The 22,481-nt window shown below is 33.2% G+C and overlaps 1 protein-coding gene across 1 annotated transcript in view; it reads left to right on the forward strand.

The window, feature by feature from the left end:
- Window positions 1–22,481, forward strand: part of LOC114346096 (uncharacterized) — a 951,713-nt gene that overhangs the window by 496,767 nt on the left and 432,465 nt on the right. The gene's annotated exons all lie outside the window — the stretch shown is intronic.

Genomic DNA, 22,481 nt, shown 5'->3' on the forward strand with positions numbered 1-22,481 from the left:
TCGCAAGTTTCCTCAGCTGCTTTGATTATGCTGGTTTTTAGATATTCCCATTTTTCTTCTATATTTGTATTTTTTGCCCTACCTTTCAGAGTATTAAATAATTTTTCTTGGAATTTCTTCTTATATCTTTCCTCTTTTAATTTGTAACTTTTTATTTTTTCGTTTACTACCTTTCTTCTCTTTTCTTTTTTTTCCTCTGTTGCTCTCATTCTCATTATTACTAGATGATGGTCACTGCCAATCTCTGAGCCTCTTTTCACTTTCGTATCCTGTACTCTTTTCCATTTGTTGCGTCTTACCAAAAAGTAATCTATGATTGATTTTTCGTTTCTGCTGTCTTGTACTCTCGTGTATTTGTGTACTTCTATATTTTTAAATTTTGTGTTTGTTATAACTAGTTTGTTCTCCATACATATTTCTATTATTCTTTCACCATTTCTGTTTAGTATTTCTTCTCCTTCTTTTCCCATGCACTCCTCTATTCCGCTGTTGTTGTTTCCGACTCTACCGTTTAGATCTCCCGTTACAATTATGTTTTCTTCCCCATTATCAATTTGCATTTGCAAAAATTTATCTTTCTCTTCCTTTCTTGCATCCTCATTTGCTCCGTAGGCTGTTATTATTGTGCATATTTCTTCGTCCATCAGTTTCATTTTCACCGATAATATTCTCTGGGAAAAAAAGAGATACCGGAGAAAGTAAAAACGGCAGTCGTTAAATCAGTAGTTAGACCAACACAACAATCTTGTATAGCAGCGAGACATGGACATTGACGGGGAGACAAAAATCCAGAGTCAGTGCTATGGAAATGAGGTTCCTGAGGAAAATAGCAAACAGAAAGAGGACAGACAAAATACGAAACGAAACAATTAGACAAAACCTAAAACTAGAACCAATCAATGAAAAAATAGTGTAGGGACAACTTAGATGGTTCGGGCACGTGTGTAGAATGTCGAACGAGAGGCTTACAAAACGAGTGTTCGAAACGAGAGTGCAGGGGAAAACAAAAGAGGAAGATCAAGAGTTATGTGGGTAGATGAAATCAGGAAAGAAGTCGAGAAGAAGGTCTACTTTTGGCATTGTAGTCTCTAGCCGAGACTACAATGCCAAACCCAACTCCACCAGCCTTACACCTAAAGGTAGAAAGGCTTAGGACTAAGTAAAGTAAGTAGGATCTCAAAATGTACAGTCAGAAGATACAAAATTACATTGAATTAGCTGCCGCCTTTAACTGCCTTTGCATTGCTGGCAGTTTGTTGTTAGATACTGTAAAGTGTGTAAAGGAATAAAAATAAAGCTAAAACTTTGCATATCTGTCTATGTTCTTTTTCTATTCTAACAAAATAGTGCTTTATTATGGAACAGAGGCCCCATTTTCTTAATGTGCCCAAATCCTCTAATAGGTGAAAGACGGCCCTGGAAATAGGTCCAAAATTTAAAAGCAAAAACATTACGGCATAAAAATGAGACAGACCTGAAACTATGTTAATGGTCCTAACAGTGCATTTAATTCAGTGCATTCAAATTCAGAAAAATGATATTTTAGTCTAAGAGCCAGTGAACCCTCCGATTAACGGTCGTCCTGAAAGGCTAGAAATTTTTCTAGTGATAATTCATAGCACACCAAGGCTAAAAACCATGACCTGGCAGGCCTCAGCGGTGCACGTGTATCTACCAGGTGAATCGAAAAGTGCAAATTTAGGGGGTAAAATAAACTTTATCCTGTAAGGTTTAAATTTAAGTATGTGTTTGAGTAAGTCATTTAGAAGAAATGTGTACAATGAAAGGCGATTCTGAAGAGCATAAGACCTTGCCAGGCGAGGGGAAAAATTAGGAGTGTTTCCTAAAATTATTCTTTTTGCATCGAACAATTTTTTTTAGGTTTTTTGAATTATTCCAAACAAAAAACGCCTTCAGTGATTTTTCTCTTAGGTTAATAGTTTTTGTTATATAAGCGATTGAAAATTTTGAAAATTGCGAAATCGGCCATTTTTAACCCTAAATTCTAAATCGGACATTTATCTAAAAATTTCAATGTTGCCAAGGTACGTAGATATTCTTTAAACATTGATTGATGAAATCCCGAAGAGTTATTTGCAATAAAATGTCGAAAACCCCTTTGTTTTTTTAATTGCTAATCAAGCGGGCGCGTCACTGTAGTATAAGTGAGGACGTTTGCGTTTGCATAAATTCATTATCTCAAGAATGGACAAATTTCAAGAGAAATCCTCAGACAGGTCGATTTTTATTTTTGAATTAGGACTTTTTGGCATATATATATATATATATATATATATATATATATATATATATATATATATATATATATATATATATATATATATATATGTCTTCATATCAAGGCGAGATCCGTTTGTATCATAAGCTATACAAGATGAGATCCGTTTTGCAAGGCGAGATCCGATTTTGGATCTCACCTTGTATTCACGTGTATATAGTGACATCTCGATGTAACAATGGTTAGGGTACAAGGAAATCGATTTTTTTCTGGACCTCATTTTGCACCCCTTTTGGTGAATTTTATATTGCAGTGGTTCCACTAAATCCGCTGTAGAGGGCAGCGCGCGCGATCCGTTGTGTATATGATAAATATATATTTTGCAGACAACCCGAAATCCGGTAAATTTGGAAACATCGCAAATGAATTTCACGGTCAGCTCTCTCACTCGGCTTATGTCTAGCTTGAATAAGAATGTTTACATTATTTAAGGGCTCTGTCCAGAAAGGCGATTGTCAAATATCTCGAGAACTAGACGGCATATTGAAAAAACTTTGGAATGCTTTTTGAATGGTTTTTCAAAATCTATATACTTATGCAATAGCAGGGTTCTTATTCTGCCTGCGAAAGCGGTGGGTGTAGCAACTTTGAATTTTCAACTGAAACACTTTATTTTTAATTAAATAGTCGAAATTTAGAATTAAAAATACACAACTATTGTTTGAATCGATAATAGCTTCTTTAATCCAGTCGGAAGAGCTTCAAAATCGTCGTTTTGATGACATTTTTAGGGTTTAGGGGTACCTCAGGTAGTTAGCTTAAAACGTAAGAAATAAATTTGAATAGTTAATGTTTATTGATAAACAAAGCTCCAATTCTATTTTACTTCAACTCATTTTAAGGCTATTTCAATAAACTAATCGGTTCTTTTTTCAGTTTTTTGGTAAAACATTGTAACTTATAGACGAAAATTCTTAAAATCGGCTATTTTTGATTTAAATTGTCAATAAATAATTAAATTGAGAAAAAATTGGTCAGATTTACATAAATTTTGTTATTCCGTCCATATAGAAACTAAAACAATTGTTACGTAGTTACACTGAGTGTAATAAAAACCGTGTATGTTTACTCATTTCTTTGAGCTATTTCACGTAATATCGAGATATAAGTTGTATTTTTTACATAAGTTATATTAACGTTAAACTGACTTAATTTATAGTTTTATAAGCAACAATTAAGTATAGCGAAATTTATAAAACCTTGTTTAAATTGTTTTACATGCTCTATAATGCGGTTATCTTAAATTTTGTTTTGAATGTTTTTCTTCTTACTGGTAGACAAAAAATGGCAAAATGTGCATTTTTGACATCCAATTGTTGAGAACCAACATAGTTGCTACTCAAAATATTAAAAAAACTAACCGTCGGTATAACAGGTTGCCTGCAAACCAGATGCAGAACAGTACCATAAATGTTTTAGACTTTTTAGCACTTTCTTTAAGTGAAATTTAAATTCATTTACCACCCATGTACACTCATTACGGAATCTGTTACAAGAATTTCAGCGATTTCAGCCATTTTTCAAAATTTATTTGGATTTTCTCTAGTAATCCTTCCAAAAGACAATACATAAATGGCGAATACCTTTTACACCAACTTCAAGGAGGGTAATTTATACAGGTACATACCTGGAATTATTATATGGACCGTTCACTCTTGTTAGAGTATAGTTCGCTCAAATATGAGCTCTTTTAATCCATTTCACGCGGTAAATTAGTCCGCATTTCCTTTAGGTCTTAGTTCATAGGTTGTGATGTTTTTTTGCCCTCTCTACTATCTTCTTCCACTCTCTCCGGTCCTGAATCTTTTCTCTCCAGTTTGCAATTTCCATCTTTGATATATCGTCTAGCAGTTGATCTTCCCATCTAATTTTTGGTCTTCCTCTTGGTCTATTTTTTACTGGTTTCCAGTTCATTATCTTCCTGATCAGTTCTTCTACCCCTCTCCTTTGTGTGTGCCCAAACCATGTGAGGCTTTGTGCTTTAATGAATTTTACTATATCTTCTCCTTTATTTATATTTACTATTTCATGGTTCATCAGCTTTCAATATTCCCCTGTTTCTGTCTTTACTGGGCCATGTATCCTTATAATTTTTCTCTCAATTATTTTTAACTTTTCTTCGTCTTTTTTCGTAAGGAACATTACTTCTGCTCCATAGGCTATCACTGATCTGATTGCTGCTGTGTATATTTTTGATTTTGTTTTTTTGCTCAGGTTTTTGTCCTTGAGTAGTTGGTGATATTTCCAATATACTCTATTACCTGCTTTAATTCTGTCGTTTATCTCTATACTCCTTCCGTTTTTGCCGTCCACCATCACCCCCAGCTATTTGAAGCAATTTACTCTCTGGAATGTATTTTCACCTATCTTTATTTCTGCTATTCTGTTTACATTGTCTCGTGTGATTATAAGATATTTTGTTTTATTCTGATTGATTATTAGTCCTCTCGTCTTTGCTTCTCTTACCAGGGTTAAAAGTGCCTCTTCTAGTCTTTTTTTATCTCGTGCTACCAGTCCCAGTTCATCTGCATATCCTATGATCTGTGTTGAGCTTTGAATAATTGTCTTTTTCAGCCCTGTGTCCCTAATTACTCCTTCTAGAGCGATATTAAATAGTGTCGTTTGTCGTTGACAGACTGTCTCCTTGTCTTACTTCAAGTTCTATTTTGATGTCATTTGTATCGCCCTCATTTGTTTTAACTTTTGCTGTTGAGTCTTTTATTGTCATTCTAGTTAGTCTTATTAATTTTGCCGGTATCTCCATTTTTTCATTTCTTTTAATAATTGTTGTCTGTATATGCTGTTGAAGGCCTGTTGGAAGTCGATGAATAGTATGTGTAATTCTATGTCATGTTCATAGCTTTTTTCAATTGTTTGTGTCAGTACGTGTATTGCATCTATTGTTGATGTTCCTTTGATCTATTGTTCTAAAACCCTGTTGATATGGTCCTATAATTTTTTCTGTGTATTGATTTAGTCGGTTTCTTATAATTGTGGTCAATATCTTATACGTTGTATTTAGTAGCATAATTGGTCTGTAGTTGCAGCACTTAGTTGGATCTCCTTTCTTAAAGATTGGTGCGATGTGTCCGTTTTTCCATTCTATGGGCATGCTTTCGTCCTTCCAAATTGTAACCATTAACTTGTGCATTCGCTTCGTGAGCTCCTCTCCGCCGTTGATGATCAGTTCGTTGTTGATTTCATCTGGCCCTGGCGTTTTGTTTACTTTTAGTTGTTTTAATACCTCCATGAATTCCTAATAAGTAGGTGCGACTTCCTCTTCATCTCTGTTATCTCTTATATCCTCATCCTCTGAATATGCCTTATTGTCGTTTTTGTATAGGTCCGTGAAATGTTTTTCCCAATCTTTTTTGTTTATTTTTGTGACAGATTTTTTGGTACTGTGTTGTTGTTTTATCTATTCGAACAATTTCTTGTTGTCTTTATTATTCGTTTCTAATTCTTGCATTTGTTCAGAGATCCATGTGTTCTTCTTTCTTCTATAGAGTTTCAATGCTTCTTGTTTTTCTTTTCTATATTGGTCCAGTTGTTCCTGTTCGGCACTTTGTAGCCATTTGTTTCTTGCGAGGTGCTTCAGTTGACTTTTTTGGTGACATTCCTCATCAAACCATTCTTTCGATTCTTTGTTTTTTTGGAATCCTATTATTTGTTCTGCTGTCTCTCTTATGCTGTTCTTTATGTTTTTCCATTCTCCTTCTATTTCTATGTGCTCGTACTGACCCAATTTCTGTTCCAGTTGTTCTGTATATTGTTGCTTTGTTTCTTGCGTTTTCAGATTGGCTATATTCCATTTCCTCCTTTTTCCTTCCTTATGATTATTTGCTTTGATTATTTTCATCTTAAATTTTGCTATCAACAATATGTGGTCAGTGCCTCCATTTGCCCCTTTATATGACCTTACGTCTTGTACTATTTGTGTCCACTTTTTCGAAATTAGAGTATGATTTATTTGGTTTCCATCCATTCTTCCTGGTATCATCCATCTTATTTTGTTTTCTTTTTTATGTTTATGCCCAGTACTAACTATATATGTATTTGTTGCTGCTGCTAGGTTGCAGATTTCTCCTCCATTATCATTCGTAGTTTCATGAATGGTTTCTTTGCCAGCTACATTACGATTATAGTCCTCCTTTCCGATCTTTGCATTGAAATCACCCAATATTATTAATATGTCATTCCTCGGAATATTTTCACAGGTTTCTTCCAGGATGTCTTAGAATTCTGTTTTATCTTCTTGGTTTGCTTCTTCGGTGGGTGCATAGCAATTGACTATCGAGATGTGGGCTTGTTTATTTTCTTATGTAAGATATCCTTTCATTAACTGCTTTGAATTGTATCAGTTTTTCCCTCATTTTTTTGTTCACCAGAAATGCCGTATCATTCGTTCCCTGTTTGTTTTCTCCCGAATAATACATGCTAAAGTTTTTCTTCTCAATTTTTCCTTCTTTCTTCCATCGTATTTCCTGTACGGCTAGGATTTCTAGTTGGTATTTTTTCATTTCAAGAGCTATTTTTTGCATCTTACCTGCTGCCAGCATGGTTCTAATATTCCAAGCGCCCATTCTAATGGGTTTTGTTCTTTTCTTCTTATTGAGATTCTTTCTTTATTTTGTGTGCGTTATTTTGTTTTCGTTAACCGTTTGCATTTCCGAGTCTTTTTTTGCCATGTCAATATCATATTTCAGCCGCTGTTCTTCGTTTATTAGTTTTTTGAATTTTCTATCAGCTGTTCTCTCTCTTCGTCCCATATCTAGATTTTGCCATTCACTATTAATTTCTTGTAGCCGATTTTCGTTTGCTTACCTTTGCTTCTTTCGTCCTTTGCTATTTTAGTTATTTCCTTTTGTATTTCTTTTTCTTTCGATGTCCAATCGTTGTTTATATAGATACGATCTTTATGCTGTTTTAGTTTACGTTTCTTGTTTAGGATTTCCATTTTATTCGTGAGGGCTTCTGTTTCTATTGCGCATACTGTTTCTCCTATTTTTTTTGCACTTCTTAGTTTTATTTGTATTTGCAACTCTTGGGCTCTGAAATTTTTCATTTCTTCTTTTAATTTCTTATGATCATTTGTTTCGACTTTCAACCCAGTTACGATCAAGCTTTTCTTTTTGCTAAATTTCTCCAGTTGCTCCATTCATTCATGTAGCTGTTTTACTTCTAATTTTAGTTTTTGTTTCTCTGCTTTTACACCCATTAACTCTTTATTGGTTTGTTGTTATTCTTTCCTTATTGGTTTTATTTCCTGAAGCATTTCATCGTTTTTATTCATTAGCTCTTTCATTATTGTAATCATAACATTTTCCATGTCTTCCTTGTTTTCGTTGCCTGCTTTGCTTGGTGACCGTTTTTTAATTTTACTTCTATTAAAACAACCATCCAAGTTTTCTCTTTTGCGTTTCGTTTCATCATCGGTTTCACTTCCTGTGACATTTTTTCCATTTTCTAGGAGTGCAGCGCTAAATACCTGGTATACCGATATTAGATTATCAACAATACTTAAAAAATGAAAGTTACTAATTCACCGGTAGTTAATGCGTTATTTAAAAATTACCTGCGCACCAGAGTTGCCAGTTGGTCTGTAATTAGGATGGGGATTAAAATAGATACGAATTCACCGGGACCCGGAAATATGCACACCATGATATTCTAGTTACGTAAGCTCGTCCGATTGGCGCATGACGTTAACAACAGAGTAAAGCATAGTCCCGTCTATGCGTTCGTAATACGAACGCGAATGAAATTTGAGAATAGTACAAATGAATGAATTATGACTAAAAGAAACTAAGTGATTTTTATAGTTTAGAGGAAAATTATTAAACTATTTACTTTTATTTAAATTGATTTTCAGTTATTTGTAAAGTTCCCAGTTTCTTGATTATATTGGTATCCGGAAAATAAAAATATTCATATAATCGATATCTACTAAAATTATTATATTTCGTTAGTTGGCAAAAATTGATTAGTGGCCTACACATTAGTAAATATAATTTTTACCAAGGGGAAGAAAAGCCCCAAAATAAAACCATAAATTTAATGGATTGATAAAAAAACAAAATTTTTTACTTTTTAAATAATGTATCTCATCAGATTTAAGTAAGAGGCTTGGAAAAGACAAAAATAAGTTTTACAGTTTTCATGCCATGCACTTTATTTAAATTTTGTGCATGTGAAATATACGTACATACAGCAACTACGTAGCAGTTTTCATAATTTTTCTTTTACGCAATGTCAGGTTGTTAAGAGACTTGTTTAAATCTTTAATTCGGAAGTACATCCGAGACCTAAAAAATAACTTGTTCGCTTTGTTAGAACAGTCTAAAGTTACACTTTTGGACATAAGGTTTTCTAAATAATTTTTAGTTACCAAAATGGAATCACCATTCATCTGGAAGGAAAAATTGTCTCCAGTTACTTAATATATGACAAGAGAGTGTCTGATGGTTTACATAAACCACACTTACTCAAATGATCAACCCACGTGTACGTTGAAACATCTTCGGATTGAATACTGCAGTCCTTCAATTTATGGCAGATATAACCAGCCAAATTCTCCAAACCATCATACTCGAGGTCACTAATGTTTTTTCATTCTAACTCTCATTGAAAACTTGAAAATCCACAACTGTTTCGTTGTTAGAATCCAGCCTTTGGATCAATTGTCCCGAAATTGGTAAATCTGGGATGTCGTCTGTTTAAACGTTCGAAAATTCGTTCCGTTGTCTCTCCTACCCGTATATAACTTTTATAAAATAAAATAAAGCTTTTTGTTAACACTTTAAAAAAAAATTTAATGGGTTTTCCCCGAAAAGAGCTTCATTTTTTGGTACTATGTATCACGTTAAAATATTTGATTTGGAATTTGAAGGATAAGATCGTCTTTTTTATTATCTACAAATTTACTTTTACTGGTTCTATAGACTAAGAATATACCATTTTTTCGTTTTTTTTTATATGCTACATTTTTTCCAAGAATATTTTTTCGATATAATACTTACTTTTTGAGTATTTGCGAAAAACCGCCGAAAAACGTGTTTTTTTTTGTTGAAAAGTAAATATTTTTAGTCGCAAGTGACTCTAGTACCTACTACTAAATTAACCTAGTACCTAAGTTAAAAAAACTCTATAGAACAAAAGTTGCTTAAACTTAGTCAGATCTGTTTCCGGACTTATTTTAAACGTATATTTTTTCACCCTCCAAGTAAAAGATCAACGGCACAAATTCAACTTTGAAGTGGGGGATGGGCAGAATCTAAATCCAAATTTTCATGCAATTAGGAGTTGACCCTGAAAATTATGTGTGTTTCTTTTTATCTTTTAAATCATTTTACTTAAAATCATTTTTTAACTATCAAATAATAATTACATATTGAGTTATTTTATTTTTTAAACTTTAATAATATTTATAAAAAATTTTACTTTCTTGTAATGTATTTTTAAAACAAGCAATCATTTAAATAATTATTTTGTAACAATTTGTATTATTTAAGAATATAATAATTACATTTTGGTTTCGTAGTAAGTGTGTTTTAAGAATATTAATGTATAGTTTTAAAATATTGTATTGCAAATAATTATCATTATTAAATGGTTATTATTTGTCAAGTATTCTTTTTCTTTTTTCATACCCTTATATATGTAATAAAACTAAGGGACTTTCTGAAAGGTCAATCGTAGACTTTAAAGACACAAAAGAAGCGATACTTAAAAGTTACGCCCATTATATATCTTTATATCGTGGGAAATATACAATACAACACGAGCTCCAACCGCTCGACTGGCTCGACTAATACTCTTTAGAGCTGGCATCAGTGTGTGATCTCGCGTTGAACGGTAAATATCTAAAATTTCGTATATAAGTCCTCCCCTTTACTTTTCAGCGACGGATCTCGTTTCGCTGTAAATGTATCAGAAAAATTTAAGTACAAAAATCTTTTCCCCTCTAAGTGTGCCGTGATTAATATGTTAATTATAAAGATACTTATGAACAATATACTCCAATAATTAATTTCCTATTGGTGGATCTCGGGTTGTCCTCGATTTAGTCGGATCTCGCCTTGATATGAAGACGTATATATATATATATATATATATATATATATATATATATATATATATATATATATAATACTAGTGACGTCATCCATCTGGGCGTGATGACGTAATCGATGATTTTTTTTAAATAAGAGTAGGGATTGTGTGATAGCTCATTTGAAAGGTTATTTAATTCTCTATTCAGTAATATAAACATTAATATAATTTTTTATACAGGGTGTACAAAAAAAATTTTCTTCTATTTGTCAAATTTAATCAAGTTAATTTAATAAAAAAAATTTTTTTGTACACCCTGTATAAATAATGATGTTAATGTTTATATTAGTGAATAGAGAATTAAATAACCTTTCAAATGAGCTATCACACAACCCATACTCTTATTTAAAAAAATCATCGATTACGTCATCACGCTCAGATGGATGACGTCACTAGTATTATATATATGCCAAAAAGTCCTAATATAAAAATAAAAATCGACCTGTCTGAGGATTTCTTGAAATTTGCCCATTATCGAGATAATTAATTTATGTCAACTCAAATGTCCTCACTTATACCACAGTGTCGCGCCCGCTTGATTAGCAATTAAAAAACAAAAGCGTTTCCGATATTGTATTGCAAAAAACTCTTTGGGATTTCATCAATCAATGTTTTAAGAATATCTACTTACCTTGGCAACTTTGAAATTTTTAGATAAATGTCCGATTTAGGGTTAAAAATGGCCGATTTCGCAATTTTCAAAATTTTCATTCGATTATATAACAAAAACTATTAACTTAAGAGAAAAATCACTAAAGACCTTTTCTATTTGGAATGGTTCAAAAAACCTAAAAAAAAATTGTTCGATGCAAAAAGAATAATTTTAGGAAAAACTCCTAATCTTTTCCCTCGCCTGGCAAGGTCTTATGCTCTTCAGAATCGCCTGTCATTGTACACATTTCTTCTAAATGACTTAGTCAAACACATACTTAAATTTAAACCTTACAGGAGAAAGTTTATTTTACCCCCTAAATTTGGTCTTTTCGATTCACCTGGTAGATACACGTGCACCGCTGAGGCCTGCCAGGTTATGGTTTTTAGCCTTGGTGTGCTATGAATTATCACTAGAAAAATTTCTAGCCTTACAGGACGACCGTTAGTCGGAGGGTTCACTAGCTCTTAGACTATTTTTACATTCAACGAACAAGCGAAAACGAATTTGTTTAACAAACGCACACGTTTATAATACCTCCAATCTGCCTTATAACCTCAATAAATTAATAAACAAACAATCGACGAATTCTATTCATAACATTTTTAATTCCACAACATTCACGGTTATTAAATAAAACACTTTTACTTTTCCGTTGAGTCAACAGAACAGAGCAGGAATTGGGTCAGCTGCTATAAATATACTACACAGATCGCAGGCAGAGGTTCGGAATTAATTCGTTCTAAAGAGAAAGTACAGAGAAAGCGAAGAAGCTTATAGGTTTGTTGTGAAAAAGATGTTCGATAAATTAATAAAAGTATATTATGGTATTCATTGTGTTTTGTTTTGCCTATTGCCTACCACGTGTTTTGGCGAATAAAGCTTTTATATGAATTATTCATTGTTAACATAGTGGATGAGACAAAAGATTTATGAAAACTGTGACGGGCAGATTCGATGAGATATTAAAATTTTAATAATGTTTTCACCCATTTTGAAAAAATGTGAAATCTTTGTATTATCCACGTCCGTCTGTCCGTCTGTCCGTAACCACAACTCCTCCGGCAATATAGCAGCTAGAATGACAAATGAGGTGTCAAATGAAAGCTGCTAATCCAAGGATGGTACTAAAGGTGAGATATTTGACCTTGGCGGTCTGTCCGTCGGTCTGTACGACCGCGAATATAACTCCTCCGTCATTATACCAGGTAGAATGACAAATGAGGTGTCAAATGAAAGCTGATAATCCAAGGATGGTACTAAAGGTGAGATATTTAACTTAGGCGGTCTGTACGTCGGTCCCTCCGACCGCGAATATAACTCCTCCATCGTTATACCAGCTTGAATGATAAATGAGGTGTCAAATGAAAGCTTATAATCCAAGGATGGTACTAAAGGTGAGATATTTGACCTAGGCTGTCTTTCCGTCAGTCCGTACGACCGCGAATATAACTTCTCCGTCATTATACCAGGTAGAATGACAAATGAGGTGTCAAATAAAAGCTGATAATCCAAGGATGGTACTAAGGTGAGATATTTGACCTGGGCAATCTTTCCGTCGGTCCGTAGGACCGCCAATGTAACTCCTCTGCCATTATACCGGGTAGAATCACAAATGAGGTGACAAATGTCAAAGTTTAGTAAGAATGACTCAACATTAGTAAATTCGTATATCAATCCACGCAAAGTTACACGTAAAATTCAAATATCGTCTTCCAGTTCTACTTTCGATTACTTTGGGTGAAAACCTAGGACTTACGAAGTCCAATTACTTGTTTCTGGTTAATTTTTATACTTTTTGACAAAATGAAAACAACTACTACCTCTCTGTTTTTACCTCTATTAGTCCAGAAAGCCACTGCGCATCCGCTAGGAAAAATATTCCGATTCGGATTTTTTGCACAATCTTACTCAAAAAGGACCCCTTTTAACAAATTTGCATGTTGCCAGGACCAAAAGTTGGTTAAAATTGTTTTAAACGTTTTTTTTGTTTTTTTCCTAAAATGATTTTTGCATGGAACAAAGTTTTTTTAGGTTTTTTGGATCATTCCAAACAGAAAAGGTCTTTAGTGACTTTTCTCTAAAGTTGATAGTTGATTGACATATAAGCGATTAAAAATTGAAAAATTGCGAAATCGGCCATTTTTAACCCTCAAAAACTATATGAAAAACTGAAAATTTGAATGTTGTTAAGGTAGGTTGATATTCTTTAAACATCGATTGATGTAATCCCGAAGAGTTTTTTGCAATACAGTATTCAAAACTCCTTTGTTTTTTAATTGCTAATCAGGCGTGCGCGACACTATTTACCACCGTTGCATGTGTATAACAGTATGGTGCAAATGAAAGGAATAAATTCGTTATTTCGTAAACCGGCGACTTTAAGAAAAAATCCCGAAACAGGTCGATTTTTATTTTTAAGTTATGATATTGTGGCATATATGGTATACTAGTGACGTCAGACATCTGGCCGTGATGACGTAATCGATGATTTGTTTAAATGAGAGTAGGGGTCGTGTGCTAGCTCATTTGAAAGGTATTTCAATTCTCTATTCAGTAATATAAACATTTACATAATTATTTATACAGGGTTTCCAAAAAAATTTTATTAAATTAAATTATTTGACAAAAAAAGAAAAATGTATGTAATTTATTTAATTCAAAATACGTTTTACTGCTTTCAAAAATCAAAGAACAAAGTTTATTTCACAAATAAACATTGCTTTTCGCTTAAATTAAATGTTCAAACTTCCAAGAGGCAGGTGGCAGGCGGGAGCTGGCTTGAACATTGAATTTAATCGAAAAGCAATGTTTATTTGTGAAATAAAAATTTTTTAGTTTTCGGGTAACAGTAAAATGTATTTTGAATTAAATAAATTACATACATTCTTCTTTTTTTTTTCAAATAATTTAATTAAAAACTTTTTTTGGACACCCTGTATAAATAATTATATAAATGTTTATATTACTGAATAGAGAATTGAAGAACCTTTCAAATGAGCTAGCACACGACCCCTATTCTCATTTAAAAAAATCATCGATTACCTCATCACGCCCAGATGGATAACGTCACTAGTATACCATATATGCCACAATATCATAACTTAAAAATAAAAATCGACCTGTTTCGGGATTTTTCCTTAAAGTCGCCTTTTTGAGTAAGATTGTGCAAAAAATCCGAATCGTAATATTGTTCCTAGCGGATGCGCAGTGGCTTTCTGGACTATATGCGGGTTTGGCTTCCTTAAATTATATTTCCCCTAAAGTTTTTTTCTTATCAATATTATTTCTTTTAAGAAACATATTATGTCTCTCCCACCATATTCTTTGGTCTTCCTCTTCCTCTTCTAGCTTTTCCATGAACTTACAACTTTTTCTACGTATCTTCACCTATGTTCGCATTTTGGCATAAATTGGGGTTACACATTAACTTTCCCTAACATATTAATTTGATTTTTTTAAATTTTTTGTTACTATAGTCCTGGATCCCGCGTACCAAAAAAAAATTGATTAATAGCAAGCTGAAAATTTGTTAATAGCTTAACGGTATCTAGTCGGACAAACTTTGATGTACTGGAACACTGGAATAGGGGAAGTTAATTGGGGAACAGGTTAAAAATTTGGAACGTCAGACAACGAAAACGTCCCATGTATTTTGTCGGACATAACTTCCAATTGCTTTAAACTCTCATGCAAAAATCAGACTGGTATCTATCACCAACTGGGCATTTTAATAAGTCCGACACGTAGAACATGTCAAATGACAGGAATTATGACAGGTGATAAATAATAGCAGTCTGATTTTTGCATGAGAGTTTAATGAAAGGGTAACAAATCAATTGGAAGTTTTGTCCGACAAAATACATAGGACGTTTTCGTAGTCTGACGTTCCAAATATTTAACCTGTTCCACAGTTAAAATTTCCCCTCTTTCAGTGTTCCCATACATCAAAATTTGTCCGACTAGACACCGTTAAGCTATTAACAAACTTTCAGCTTGCTATTAATTAAGTTTTTTTGGAACGCGGGATCCAAGCCTACTAAATTTATACATTTTTATAGACTAAGGGCCGGGATAGGTAAAATTTGCTAATCATTTTAGGCACCGTAGAAGTCTATAACTTAAATAGTAGAACTCTAAAAGAATACTATGCCGCCACTTTACATTACTTTACATTCTATGTGATTAAAAAATAAGGCAGCGCAATTTTAACCCACCACTCCTGCCCCCTCCCCCACCATCAAAAACATCATTTTTTGTTTTTTAGGTGGGATGCAATCAATTTTAAAATTTTAAAAAATTCACTCTCATCGTTGAAGTTTTTACAAAACATGTCTATTTTTAATAAAGCCGTAGATTGAGTGTAATTAACCTCAAAAAAGCGTTATACATTTTTGGGAATGGCTGCAGGTCTATTTTTTTTATTTTGTGTACTGTATCAAACACTATATCTCTCATTTTTTTCAGATTTTTCCGTAAAGTTCGAAACTTCAAAACATCGAAAAACTGTTTTTTAGTGGGTTTTTGGGGGTTTGAACGTGTTTCTCCCATTTTTGAATGTTCTAAAGCAGCGGTTCTCAAACTTATTGAGTCAGGTACCACCTACAGTTCTTTTTAAAATTTTTGGTACCATCTATATCTTTAGATTGTATTAACAAGACTCACTAGGTACTACTATTTTGATTTTTTTTGTGTTTTGTGTACCACCGCAAATGATGGTATGTACCACCAGTGGTACATGTACTACAGATTGAGAACCGCTGTTCTAAAGGACTTAGTTAGTTCAATTCATATACAGTGAGCACGTAAAGGTTGGAATAAATTCATTTTCTCGAGAATGGACGATTTTGGAAAAAAATCCCGAAACAGGTCAATGTTTATTTTTAAATTGCGACTTTTTGGCATATATATCATCCTAGTCACGTCACCCATCTGGGCGTGATGACGTCATCTATAATTTTTTAAATGAGAATAGGTGTCGTGTTATAGCTCATTTGAAAGGTAATTCAATTCTCTATTCAGTAGTATAAACATTAACATAACTATTTATACAGGGTGTCCAAAAAAATTTTTAAATTAAATTTATTGACATCAAAATAAGAATGTGTGTAATTTATTTTACTCAAAATACATTTTACTGCTATCAGAAAACAAGAAATAATGCCTGTTTGACAAATAAATATTGTTTTTTGCTTAAATTCAATATTAAAGCCGCCACCCACCTTCGTATTGACAGTTTGAATATTTAATTTAAGCGAAAAGCAATGATTATTTTTCAAATAAACATTTTTTTTCTGTTTTCTGAGAGCAGTAAAATGTATTTTACACTAAATAAATTACATGCATTCTTCTTTTTATGTATATCACTAAATTTAATTAAAAAATTTTTTGGACACCCTGTATAAATAATTATGTAAATGTTTATATTATTGAATAAAAAATTCAATTACCTTTCAAATGAGCTATCACACGACCCCTATTCCCATTTAAAAAAATCATCGATGGCGTCATCACACCCAGATTGGTGACGTCACTAGTATGATATATATGCCAAAAAGTCGTAATTTAAAAATAAAAATTTACCTGTTACGGGATTTTTTTTTCAAAATCTTCCATTCTCGAGAAAATGAATTTATTCCAACCTTTACGTGCTGACATATCGTGCACACGACACACAAACCGCGTGTGCGTGTTCGTGTGTCGTGTGTGTAGATCATGCTCAAATCTACAAACAAATCTACAATAATTACATCGCCGCGCAGCTCCTATGCCATGTTTTTAAGTTATCATCTGCGCAGTACTCCAGAAAGTGCTCACTTAGATCAAAAATGCCTGTAAAAAGAAGTTATATTGGTCTGCGCAACGCTGCATAAAGTGCTCAGTTAGACCATCGGTATTACCCAAGCTGAAAACACATAAGTTTAATTAGATAAGCTGAATCCCCATTCACAACACTTTTTGCCATTTATTAGCTTCCTTATAACGATCAATTGATGTTTAGACCTAGATTTTTTTTATGTTTAGAATCGTAATACTGGTTTTCATATATTTTTATTCTTCAAATATCTGTTCCAATCGTAGGTTACGGAATCAATTAAAAATAAGTGTAATACCGAACAGTAATATATTTTTTTTGGGTAAACAAGCGTGCTTCGTTTATTATCTCGTAAGGGTTTGTTAGCGAGGGTGTATCTGAATCGTTCGCCTGCTGTCTCGATATTGCGAGACCAAAACACTCTATTATGCCATCATGCTTGCATGTATACAATAATATGGCTAGAAAGGCAATAAATTACATACATCTGCGTTTTACAAGATGAGAACCTTTCTGTATTTTAGGAAGTTGACATAAAAAGCGTGGCAATCTGGCCTCGAAATCTATTAGTGTTTCCTTGAAAAAAACATTAATTTTATACTATCTGCTTAGGGATACATTTCGTTTCTTAAACTTAACGGTAAACCCTTGTTAGCATATGGTTTGTATATTAAATGTGAATTTTAAATGACTAATGTTATTTGGTTTTAAGAAAAGTTATTAAAAATTTAGCAAAAATAGTAATTAAAGCGTATCGCTACACCCCCGTATTTTATACAATCTGCTTAGGGATACATTTCGTTTCTTAAACTTAACGGCCCTTGTTAGCATATGGTTTGTATATTAAATGTGAATTTTAAATGACTAATGTTATTTCGTTTTGAGAAAAGTTATTAAAAATTTAGCAAAAATAGTAATTAAATCGTATCGCTATATATCCATCTATAAATTATTCTCTTCCTATCCAAAATCTTTCTACATTTACCAAATATCACACGAAAATCGTCTGTGTCTCGCATGCATGCACGTTCACCCTGACATTTTTTATTGCACAGTTCTCGTAAATTCTCCAGAGTACAACTTTTCTATCGATTTCTCTCGTCCGTGTGCATGCTCGCCTCGTCCTTGATTCTTTATTTGATTAGGTTCAACTCAGTAGCCGGAGGTAAACAAAAACGAGATCAAATCAATTTTTATTTGGCATTCATTCTGACCTCTTCGCATAGTTCAAAAAACAAATTTTGTTTTAAAGTGAAAATGAACGCTATTTTAATCGTGATGTATACGGGGCATCCAATTTGGTATTTCCACTTTTTCTCGCATGCAAGGTGTTTTATTTGATGTTATTTATGGTTTAACCCACATATAAATTTAATAGAATTTATTGTAACGAATAAAGATAAGAGATGAAATCCACAGATATATCATAAATATTTATTTTAAAATGAATAAGCATTCTCGCCAGTGGCACCCACCCACACCCCCCTACACGCGACACTATATATACAATAAATTTTCGATTTTCTAAATCTGACGGAATTGAAAATTGTGCCAACTCCCATCTTAAAGTTCAGGAAAAGACTCACCCATTTATATGTCAACAACCATCCATTTCGGTCCAAGGGTGTGTGGATTTTACGACCCTTCCTATTTAGGGCCTGTTTTTGTTTTTCGTTCTCGTCCCCAAAACTCCCAAAAACTTCGAAAATTTAAGTCCCACCTTTCCGGCTTTTAATAGTACTGATCATTCTGATGAAAATCGTTTATATATACTGATGTGATCTTGATTATTGATATGAGATAATATTCTTATATGTCATTTAATTTAATCAATGCATCAATAATAATCTAATTAATTAACCGGATCACATATCAATATGTTTTCAATCTCAGGGCGAATTATAAAATTAATTACTTACTTACGTGGCTTCTAAGTATTTCTCAATGGTTTCTAATCGGGATAGGAAAGAAAAGAGTCAAATAATACACACATATGGGTTACAATTATAATCAATCTATTGTTTATTTTATTTAAATGGCAATCACTGCTTAATATGTGCTAGATCTTATTATTCTTAAACATAACATTTACAAATGGGAATCTTATTTCCTTTTGGTTTCCAATTGAAAGTTTTTATTAACATTTAACTATTAGGATTTATTAGCAACAATTCTATTTAAGTTTGATGAAGCTTTTCTGATATTATTGATTATGTTCTTCAATTTATAATGTGGTATTTAATACGAAAAACCCATACATTCATGTCCAAACAAATGAGACTGACCTTTTTCTGGTGAACTGAGAATGTCTTCACACAAGACCCGTTTCCTGCTATCCTTGGCTGCGATCAAAACCTCGTCCTGGTTTTCAGTAATGTTCTCCTTTGAAGATTAGCTCGTATGGCTCTCGTCCCTGCTTCTGTCGTGATGCTGTGTTCTACCTTTTTCGAAACTGCAATCAGCTACCGGGACACTCTTGGCTCAAGGAGGTTCTTTACTCTCAACTTGGCCTACCTCTCGTTCCACGATAGATCTCCACACTCACGGAACTACACCGGCTTTCTCACTCTCCGTACACTACCGTCTACTACTGGACTTCACTTCTCGACAGCTCAAAACATTCTGATCTCTATTTGTCATTCATTCCCCTACTTTCTAAATATCCCTTCCAGATTCACAAATCAACCTTCCACCACCAACTCTCATTCGCAGTATTCCTCAAAACCAATCTTTAATCTTTCTAAATATGCTTAATGGATTTCAAAAAAAAAATAGTTAATTCCCATTCTAAAATTACTTTCTACTATTTACAAAATTTAATGACCTATTATCTACTTCAACTGAGTCTTATTTAGCATAGGCTAATGATTGAACCTTCCGCGAACAACGATAATGACCTATTATCGATTTCACTTGAGTTTTATTTAGCATAGGCTAATGATCGGACCTTCCGCGAACAACGATAATGGTACGCGCTATTCACTTTGTTTATTCTAAGCGCATTGTCCCGAGTTCCGTAAGCTTTTTCTAATCACTTCTTAAAATTAAATATAACAATTTGTTGTATACAGGTTGTTCTAAATTTATATGCCCGTGGTTGAGAAAATTGAAAATATTTTATATTAAATTGAATTTTGTTTATAATTATCAAAATTTAATTTTCATATCAAATAGAAATATAACAATACCATTCAAAAGTTACCGAGCTCAGAAATATGACTCAATTTCTATTTTAAAAAGGGAAAATGTTTGCGGGTATGTACTTATGTATGCTTATGTATGGTTATGTACAACATAAAAACATAAAAAATATTGAAAGTTTCGAGATGTGGTGCTACCGTCGAATGCTGAAGATAAGTTGGGCTGAAAGAATCACAAATCTTGAAGTAATACGAAGGATAGGAAGAGACCCAGAAATTTTATTAACGATAAAACGAAGAAAACTCGAGTATTTGGGTCACCTGATGAGAGGTCATAAATACGCATTACTTCAAAATATAATGCAAGGAAAAATAGGAGGAAAACGGAATCCAGGCCGTAGAAGAATGTCGTGGATGCGGAATTTGAGAGAGTGGTTTGGCTGCACCACTAATGAACTTTTTAGGTCAGCTGTAAACAAAGTCAGGGTAGCCTTGATGATTTCCAATCTCCGATAGGAGTGGCACAAGAAGAAGAAGAAGACTTATGTATGTGACTGGAAAAGTTAAACCGATCTGAATTTTTTTCTTTGTTTGAAGAGGGGGTCAGGGCCGATTATATGTTGGGCATTTTAATAATCCGACACGTAAAACATGTCGAGTGATGAGAATTATATTGGTGGTAAAGTCTGATTTTTGCATGAGAGTTTAATGAAAGGGTAATAAATGAATTGGAAGTTCAGTCTGACAAAATACATGGGACGTTTTCATAGTCTGACGTTCGAAACCTGTAACTGTAACCTGTTCCACAATTAAAACTTCCCCTGTTCCAGTGTTCCTGTACATCAAAGTTTGTCCGGCTAGACAATGTCTTCTATTAACAAATTTTCAGCTCGCTATTAATAAACTTTTTTTGGTACGCGGGATCCAGGCCTATCAATAAAAAAATATAATTTCTTTTATTTAAACTAAAAAGGGGTAGTTCCCTGGGTTGGCTGTATACCTTATAGTTAAACAAACTGGAACATGAAGTAAAAACCACTTCTATGTAAAAGGTATATTTACTAAAAATTTTTAGAATCCCAATGGATTCAATAAAATGAGTTCATCAGAACGTTTTCAAACCTATCGGTCCACTTAGTAGTCATCGTTAAACAAACTGGAACATGAAGTAAAAACCACTTCTATGTAAAAGGTATATTTACTAAAAATTTTTAGAATCCCAATGGATTCAATAAAATGAGTTCATCAGAACGTTTTCAAACCTATCGGTCCACTTAGTAGTCATCGTTGACCGAAGATGGTTGATTGGGTCCTCGGTAGCGTTACCAGGTGTCCCGATTTGCGCGGGACGTCCCGATTTTCAGGGGTCTGGGGACGCGTACCGATTTGTACCTGATGGGGACGCGTACCGATTTGTATCTGATCGGGACACCAAATGTCCCGATATTCACCCACGAAAACCAATTTCAGGAGGATTTGCAGTGAATTTTATAACTATATTATAAAAACAAGGCACTCCTAAAAGCGGCAAAATCGAATGAAAAATATAATTTTAATAAAAATAAATAACTTACTTAATCTACGATTTTTTTTGTAATTCCGTCTGATTATTATTATTATGTAGGATTAAATACAGATTATAGAAACACCTTGTAGTCCAGTAAATGAACGGGAAATACGGCGATACCGTGTAGTTTTCAGGATCAACTCCGAATTGCATGAAACTTTGGACGGCTTGTGCCGTTGGTTGCTTTTACTCGGAGGGTGACAGTCACCCCTAGTTAGGGGTAAAAACCGCTCGTTTAAAATAAGTCCGGAGATGGATAAATTTACTAATTCTAAGCAATTTTAGTTCTATAGAATTTTAACTTGCTTAATACTTTTCGAGTTATTCACGAATGAAAATGTTTATTTTTCGAAAAAGAAAATCACGTTTTCAGGCGATTTTCACAAATAACTCAAAAAGTATGTATTTCATCGAAAAAATATTCTTACCGAAAATGTAGCATAATATAACAAAATGAAAAAAAATTGTGGAACTTGTCAAGTCTATAGATCCAGCAAAAGAAAAGTTGTAGCTCATGAAAAATATGTTTTTATTCGTCAAATTCCAAATCAAATATTTCAACGTGAAATAAACCAGAAATGAAGCACTTTTCGGGAAAAATTAATTAAAGCTTTTGTAATAAAGCTTTATTTTTATGTTTTAAAAAAGTTTCTGGCATCAAAACTAAGCGAGTTATGCTCAAAATAAAGTTGACTCCTTTTTACTACTTGAGATTTTTAGTATCCCTAATATTTTTTAAGTTATTTTGAAAAAAGGGCATTTTCCAATATTGTAGAATTTTTTTCTACTATAAAACCAATTTTTTTCAACACTAAGCACTCTCGACCGGTAAACCTTACAGATCGTATAAACAATACACATATAAAGTAAATGGTAAAGCGGTAACGATTAATTTT

The sequence above is a fragment of the Diabrotica virgifera genome, chromosome 1 (genome assembly GCF_917563875.1).
Source record: "Diabrotica virgifera virgifera chromosome 1, PGI_DIABVI_V3a".
NCBI lineage: Eukaryota > Metazoa > Arthropoda > Insecta > Coleoptera > Chrysomelidae > Diabrotica > Diabrotica virgifera.